Source organism: Sciurus vulgaris (genome assembly GCF_902686455.1).
Source record: "Sciurus vulgaris genome assembly, chromosome: 16".
NCBI lineage: Eukaryota > Metazoa > Chordata > Mammalia > Rodentia > Sciuridae > Sciurus > Sciurus vulgaris.
Window position 1 is genome coordinate 52,197,407 of NC_136477.1, and position 7,748 is coordinate 52,205,154.

Below are 7,748 nucleotides of genomic sequence, written 5' to 3' on the forward strand. Positions count from 1 at the left end.
TCCCTGTCACGCTGTATCTACCCCGGGCTGTTTCTTCTCTGTCTTTTCTCTCTCTCTCTCTCTCTCTCTCTCTCTCTCTCTCTCTCTCTCTCTCTCTCTCTCTCTCTCTCCCTCCCCCCTCCCTCCTTGCCTCCCTCTCTCTCCCTCTTTCTTGCTCTCCTACCTTCTCACTGCCCCCTTCCCTCCGTCTCACCACCCCCACCCGCAAGTGTATTTCGAGACAGGTACAGGGAAGTAAAAGCCAAGGTCTATCAACCCGCTAGTGTTGCTCAAAGAAATAGATGGTGCTGCTGAAACTGTTGACTCCCATCTGGGAACTGGTGGTTTGTTTTATACCTTTGCGGTCTCCCATTTGGGTTGAGGGAGGTTGGCAAACGGCAGCGCTGGCTAGAGGGGAAAATACTGTATCTAGTGGATGACTGATATTTTTCATTTAGCTTTGTGCTGGCTGTTGGGAAAGGGCGTCTGCTTTGCTAATTCACAGGATTCGATTTATTTGCCTTTGTTCCGATCTACTTGTTCCTACAGCACTTTAGAACGTTTGAGAACAGTGTCTTTAAAGCAAAAAGCTCAGCATGAATTAAGAAAATCAGTGTTTATAGGAAGGTGCTCCTTGTCCACGGAAGACACCTGGATATCCTCAGTTCTTAGTGGGCACTTGGGAAGAGTGAGTGGGGACCAGACAAAAACTTTCCAGGGACCCTTCTGAGAGGGGCGTGTGCTTTAGGAGAACTTGAAAACAGCTCTGGTCTTTCCTATACCCCTTTGTTTTTGGAGAAAATAGAGGCTGGGAAATACAGCTGTGGCCTTAATAATATAAAGCTGGCCTGGGCCACCTCACCTGTGGCTGTTTCTTAGCCAAAATCGGAAAGAAGACTGTTTCTTCAAAAAACTTACCCTTCCATGAAGCACATATAAAATTAACAAGTATACATGTCACTTTCAGAATTCCAGGTCTTGCCTCTCAAGACCCTTTCTACAAAATACTTATCCTAATATTGTTTCATGATTCGATTCAGTTCAGTCAGCATTCACAAGTCACCTGTTAAGAACAACTGGGCACAACCTTTCCCTCAAGGACAGTTCTACCATGCAGAACGCAGAAGCTATAACCAGTTTGAGGAAAGTACTATGCAAGCATCAGAGAGATTGACTATATTTAAGAGAGTCTGAAAATCCTTCACAGAAGAGAGGGCTTTTTAAATGATGGTTAAAATCTGACAGGGATTCTAGTGTTATGTATATCTAAAGAGAACAAATTTTTAGAAAGGAAAAATATAAAAATAAAAATTGTCAGGAAGACTGTGGAACCAAACTAGATGCCCTTCAACAGGTGAATGGATAAAGGAAATGTGGTACATATACATGATGGAATATTACTCAGCCTTAAAGAAGAATGAAACTATGGCATTTGTAGGTAAATAGATGGAACTGGAGAATATCATGCTAACTGAAATAAGCCGATCCCAAAAAAACAAAGGCCAAATGTTTTCTCTGATAAGCAGATGCTGATCCATGGGGGACAGTGGTCAGGGAAGAATGAAGGAACTTTGGATTATGCAGAGGGGAGTGGGGGGAGGGGTGGGGCAGTGGGGATGGGAAGGATGGTGGATTGAGATGGACATTATTACCCTATATACAAGTATGGGAAAAAAATTTTAAATTGACTGGGAGGAAAGAAAAGGTGGAATATAAGGCTATGCTGTATGATAATGTAATGATGGATGTAGGACATTATGCATTTGTCAAAGCCCATAGAACTATATCACACAAAGATTAAACAAGGTAAACTATGAACCTCAGTTAATAATAATGCATCAGTAGCATTTCATCAATGGTAATATTACCATATTAATGCAAGATATAATAATAGGAACTATCGGAGAAGGGAGTATATGGGAACTCTACTCACTGCACAGTTTTTTATAAACCTAGAAGTGCTCTAAAATGTCTATTAAAAACAGGTGACTAGTCAGGCATGGTGGCACATGGCTATAATGCCAGCTACCCAGGAGGCTAAGTCAGGAGGATGGCAAGTTTAAAGATAGCATAGACAACTTAGACCCTGTGTCTGTCTGTCTGTCTGTCTGTCTGTCTGTCTGTCTGTCTGTCTGTCTCTCTCTCTCTCTCTCTCTCTCTCTCCATATATATATATATATATATATATATATATATATATAAAACAAGATAAGATGAATGAGCTTTAGGGATAACAATGAGGAAGGCACAAGATAGACTTAAGTGCCGAGTGGGATATGTTTGAAAATAAGCATGGGTGCCGTGTAGTTGAGGCCAAGTCATCATGGGCTAGGGGAGGGAGGGGACTAGGAAGGACCTCTCAAGCCCCGTGGAAGAAGGCTGACTGGCTGGCAATCTGGCTAGAAGATCACATGCTTCTCCACAATGGGAGCCAGAAAAGGTGTTTTAACTAGAAGTGGCATGATTAAATGTGTCTTGATCATCTAAATTCTGCACTGTAGACCTTAATGGGTTGAGAGAACTGAAGTTTCTGACATTCCATCTTTGCAATGAATTCCATCTTTGCAAATGTCTCCAGAAGGTTTTTGTTTTTTAAAGGACTTGATTCTACACAGCTCTGGATGTTTTGGCCAATTTGGGTGATTAAAACATTTATATTCCCATGATAATGTGAATCACTGAATAAATAGTAGCTAATATGTTTAAAGACTTGCTATGTGCCAGGTTCTAACATATGCACTTTACAGGTTAAATTAACCCATGTAATTCCCATAATAAGCCTATCAGACAGGTACTATTAATACCCTCATTTCACAGATGGCAAAACCAAGACATCAAAAGCGAGTAATTTGCCCAAAACCACATACAGTTACTTAGTGGTTGAGACAATAAGACGTGAGAAAAGACTAAAAGATTTCTGCTCGAAATCAGCCACATGTACTAAGACTCAATTGTGTCCTTAACACTGTTGTGGAGTTTTCCTCTCCTTCCCCTTGTAATATAAAGCATTCCCATTTAGAGGCACAGAGCTGCATTCTAGGTGTGGTTCCCTGCATGTACTGCATTTTAGAAAATTTCTGCTGATGCCCCGTCCATAGTTTCACCACATCACATCCCTGGATCATGAACTAGATGCCCCATCTTTATACTTCCTCTCACAAATTATCCATCTGGTGTTCAGAAAACACTGTGTCACTTCCCTACCCCCCAAAATGCTGCTTCTTTCCTTCCACATCCAACCTGAACTCTGACCAGCTTTCAACCTTATCCTTTCGCACCATTCACCCTCACTGTGGTCAGCAGTCTCCTCATTAGGCCGTGAACATGCTGTGCTCATTTCTGCCTCTGCCTTGGCTCTTGTTTATTCACTGACCTGAAATCCCTGCCTTGCTGACCTCTAACTAAACTCTGCCTCTTTAACAAGCATCTGTCAAGTCCCTACCTCCTCCCAGAAGCCTTCTGAGATTGCTCTAGCCACCTAAATACATGTTTCCCCACTGCCACTTCCCCTTTCCGAAAGGCCTGTAGCATCTGGCTATTCTTTTGGTGATGTGCCTTCTTGTGTCTGGTTTGATTGCTTCCTGGCTATAAATCCTTTCTCTTACGTGTAGGTTCTAAGCAAGAATCACCTCCTTCATTCCTCCCCCAACTTCCAAGTGTTATACCCCCTGCAGTCATTAAATATTCTGTTTAATCATAAAAGCTCACAGGTATCACTAGAAATTATCAGCTAATATTTACCCAAATCCCATAATGTTATGGTAGCACACTTGGCCCTTCCATGGTAAAAATATAAAACAGAAAATTAGGTCCTTTGCACATCAGGAATTCTAATTAAGGAAGACAAATATATCCTGAAGGCCACATGCAGGATATATCCATAAACACACTGTGAAGTTGGATCTGAATGAGTCCATCCACAGGCCCTGGTGATGAGAGAATAACCCTGACCCATTAATTACCAGAACAGGCTATGAAGGAGGTGGAAATGCGTGCCCCAAGTAGAGGAATGTCATACACAAAACCACGGACATGTGCAGAAATCAGTAAGTAGATGTCTAGACTGGGACCTAAGGTTGCTTAGAAGATAGTAGTAATAAGTAAGGTTCCAAAGGCTGCCTGGAGTAGGAGGGGGGAAAGTCCCTGAAGTCTGGCTCAGTAATCTGGGTGTTGTCCTATAGACCAGCAGAACTCAAACTTTCTTGTCGCAGAACCCCTTTAGACTCAACAGTTTTGGTAGACCCTGAAGAGTTTTTGCTCTGTAGATTTTACCTATTGATATTTACCATACACAAAATTCTAACAGAACACTGAAACATCATTTGTAATTCACTTTAAAATAGTAATATGCTCATTACATATTAACCTACTTTTTTAAAATGAAAAATGACTATTTTCCATAACAAAATAGAACAGTGGCATTCTTTTACATTTTTGAAAATCTCTTTACTGTTTGACTGAAAAGACAGCTAGATTCTCATATCTGCTTCCACATTCAATCCATAGCAATAGAATATTTGGATTGAAGTATATGATGAATATTCAGCCTAACACAGATATGTAGTTGGAAAAGGGAGGCCTTTTCAGATAACTGTGGATGTTATATCTTTGCCATACACCAAAACCTGACTTTTAAAGGTTAGTTGAAATGTGGAATTTGAAACCATATCAGTGAAACTTTTTATACTCTATTACATTCAAATCCATCAATCTATATTACAGTATGAAATAGATCTTTTATCCATGCATAATTTGGTAACATCATACATTGGTCATTTGGAAAATATTGGTTCAGTGAGTCACACAGATTTTCCAAATGTTGACACATTTCATTATCCAATATCAGAAAAACTACATTCATTTTTATCACTACCAATCTCATCAGAAAGTCTTTAAGTATTGGAAAGCTGTCAAGCTCTTGGTGGTAGATAGAAGTTTTTCAGGATTTTAATTTTCACTTGAAAGCTCAAATTTTATAATTGGCACAAATACTGTCAAGTTTTTTTTTCTTTTAAGTAACCAGCTCACTTCATTTTCAAGAAAAATCTGCCAAATACTTAGATCTGAATAACAATAGTTTATCAGTAAAAATGGTGTTCCATGACAAAGTAACCCATCAACTTGCTACCTAAAACCATCACACATTGTGTACAACAGAAATGTATCATGCATTTGTCCCTGTCACCCAGAATATTAAAAAGATCTCTACACAAGGATTGAGATTTAACAAAATCAATAATTTTACTGCTTCATCAAGGAGTAAAAGTGATTTGGGGTATAGTGTGTGTGTGTGTGTGTGTGTGTGTGTGTGTGTGTGTGTGTGTGTTTGTTTTTTGTCATGTTAATATAAGTGCATGATGGAATAATGCAATGTTCACCAGTAAGTACTCTTTGGTGTCACTGCCTTGATTCATACTAAAACATCAACAGTTTTAAACACTGTTGATTCTGTACCTTTAAAGCAAATATCAACACAGTAGAAAAGGCAAATAAGTCTTAATGTTACTATGAAAATAGTGTTGACCTCAAAAACCCCTTAAAAGGGTCTTTCAGTCCTGAAGGTAGTTACCAGATAAAATATAGAATGCCCAAACATCGCATATTATATGCTGTGCTTATTTGATATTCAAGCTTAATTGAGTTTCTTGTATTTGTATTTGCTCTGGCAACCTTACCTCTGAGAGTCCATAGACCACACTTCAAAAACAACTGTTCAGGATGCTTTGGGTCATTTTTCAGCAGAGAAATATCAGAGTTATGCTTCATTAAAATAGCTCTAACCCCAGTGAGGAAGATAGATCAGAAGGTGGAAATATTTATAGGTAGCAGGAAAGTCCCATAGGATCAACTAAGATGTTACTTATTAACTGTAGTTATTGCAAAGACCAATGCTGTTCTAACTGAGTGGGTAAAACAACCCTACAGAAGGCAACTCCCAGGTTTTCGTGGTCTTCTATCCCATGGTGCTAAGTAGTCACCCTCCCTTCAGCCACCCCTCCCCCACCATTAATGAAGACCCCCACCCAGCACAATTTAAAGTCCTTTCTTCTTGCTTTGGCTTCATTGCAAGTAGAGTCCAGCTGGTCTTTATCCTTCATCAAGTAACTGTTCACTTGAAGAGTAGAATTTGTGTTTCACATCAGACAAAGTAATTCCAGTTCTGTTAACTGGTTCTTTCCCATCCCCTTTGACCCAATTCTTAACTCTTATTCACCACTCTCTGATGTCCCAAATCTCCACTTCCCCAGCTGGGAAATTCTGACAGAGTCTAATATATACACTCCACACCCCATTATCCATGCTGACTTAGGGAAGGGAGCAAGTCTTAAGTTTCCCATATGTGAAATAAATTGGTTACAACACGTGATCTCTATGGATTCTTAAAGACTACTAAAGTATTTTGGAGAGCCTCAACTTTGGAGCCTGGTAGATTTGGGCTGAAATCCTGACTCTGTCAGATATTAGCTATGTTGTTTTAGGGAAGTCATTTATCTTTCGGGGGTCTGTTATCCTTTAAAACAAGGATAATATTATCCCTCTTATAGATTTATTACAAAGGAATGTTTTACAGACTCTATATATAACACCAATTTGAAGCACATAACTTATATGAATTTGACTAAATATACTCAGTGACAGAGAAAAAGGGAAGAGAGGACCATTTAAATGGTGCTGGCAAGAGTCTGTCCTTTCTTTGCTTGATCTCAGTTCCTAACCTTACATCCTAGTTTTACAACTAAACTCAATACCCTAGTTAAGATACAATCCACTGTAATGGCTCTCATCTTAGTCAGTAGCTCTCTGTCATTCAATATGGTCCCTAAAAATAATGGTATATAGTGGCTTTTTAAATAATCGTTGTATATTGCTTAATTTAATTTCTGGTACACACTTTAGCATTTAAGATTCAATAGTAAATACTGATAACACCCAAAGCAGACAAAGTAGAGCAGAGGTAGTAGTAAAATAGATATTTACTCATATACAGCCCCATGGCACACACACACACTATGCATATACCACACCTGACATTGGATTTAGTGAACACTATGGGTCAGTCACCTCCAGGTTAAAAGTGCAAACTAGCTGCTAGAAATAAAACTGGTATAGTTACACTCTACAATGGAAAAAAAAACACAAATCTGCATCTGATCAGCCACAGGAGCAAATTTACAAGGACAGGAAGTTGTTAGGGAAAGCCAGAAAGTAAACAAACGTCAGAAATTTTATAGTTTGAACATTATAGTTTCCTTTTTGTGTCTTCAGAGCAGTTGTTTAAATATTCAATTCAAAAAACAAAACTGAACTTTAAATGGCACTAGTATCTCTCAGACCTGGCACCTACTGTATATGTGGACCTGTTTACTTACTACTGTAAAAAAATTGAAGTCACAAATCATTAATACTAATATAAACTTTTTAAACATTTAGGTCAAGATTTGGAAGGGGGCACTAAATCATTAAAACATAATTTTTTTCATTTTCTGACTCTTACTAACAAAGTCCTTAGAAATAAGCAGACCAAATCTTCAGTGTTCCATATTTTTTAATCCCTTTTGATTAACAAAGTAAAAAATACTTAGCCAATCTGGGAAGATTTTCTTTGACATAAATGCAATATGAAAATGCAGGGACCTCTCTGAGCTTTGACTATGGTAAAAAAAAAAAAAAAATGGATGCCAAAAATTGGAATTGGTCTGTGGGTTTGAAAATTTGATAAAAACAGTCAGATTTTATATTTCCTAGATTATAAGAACATACACATTGGG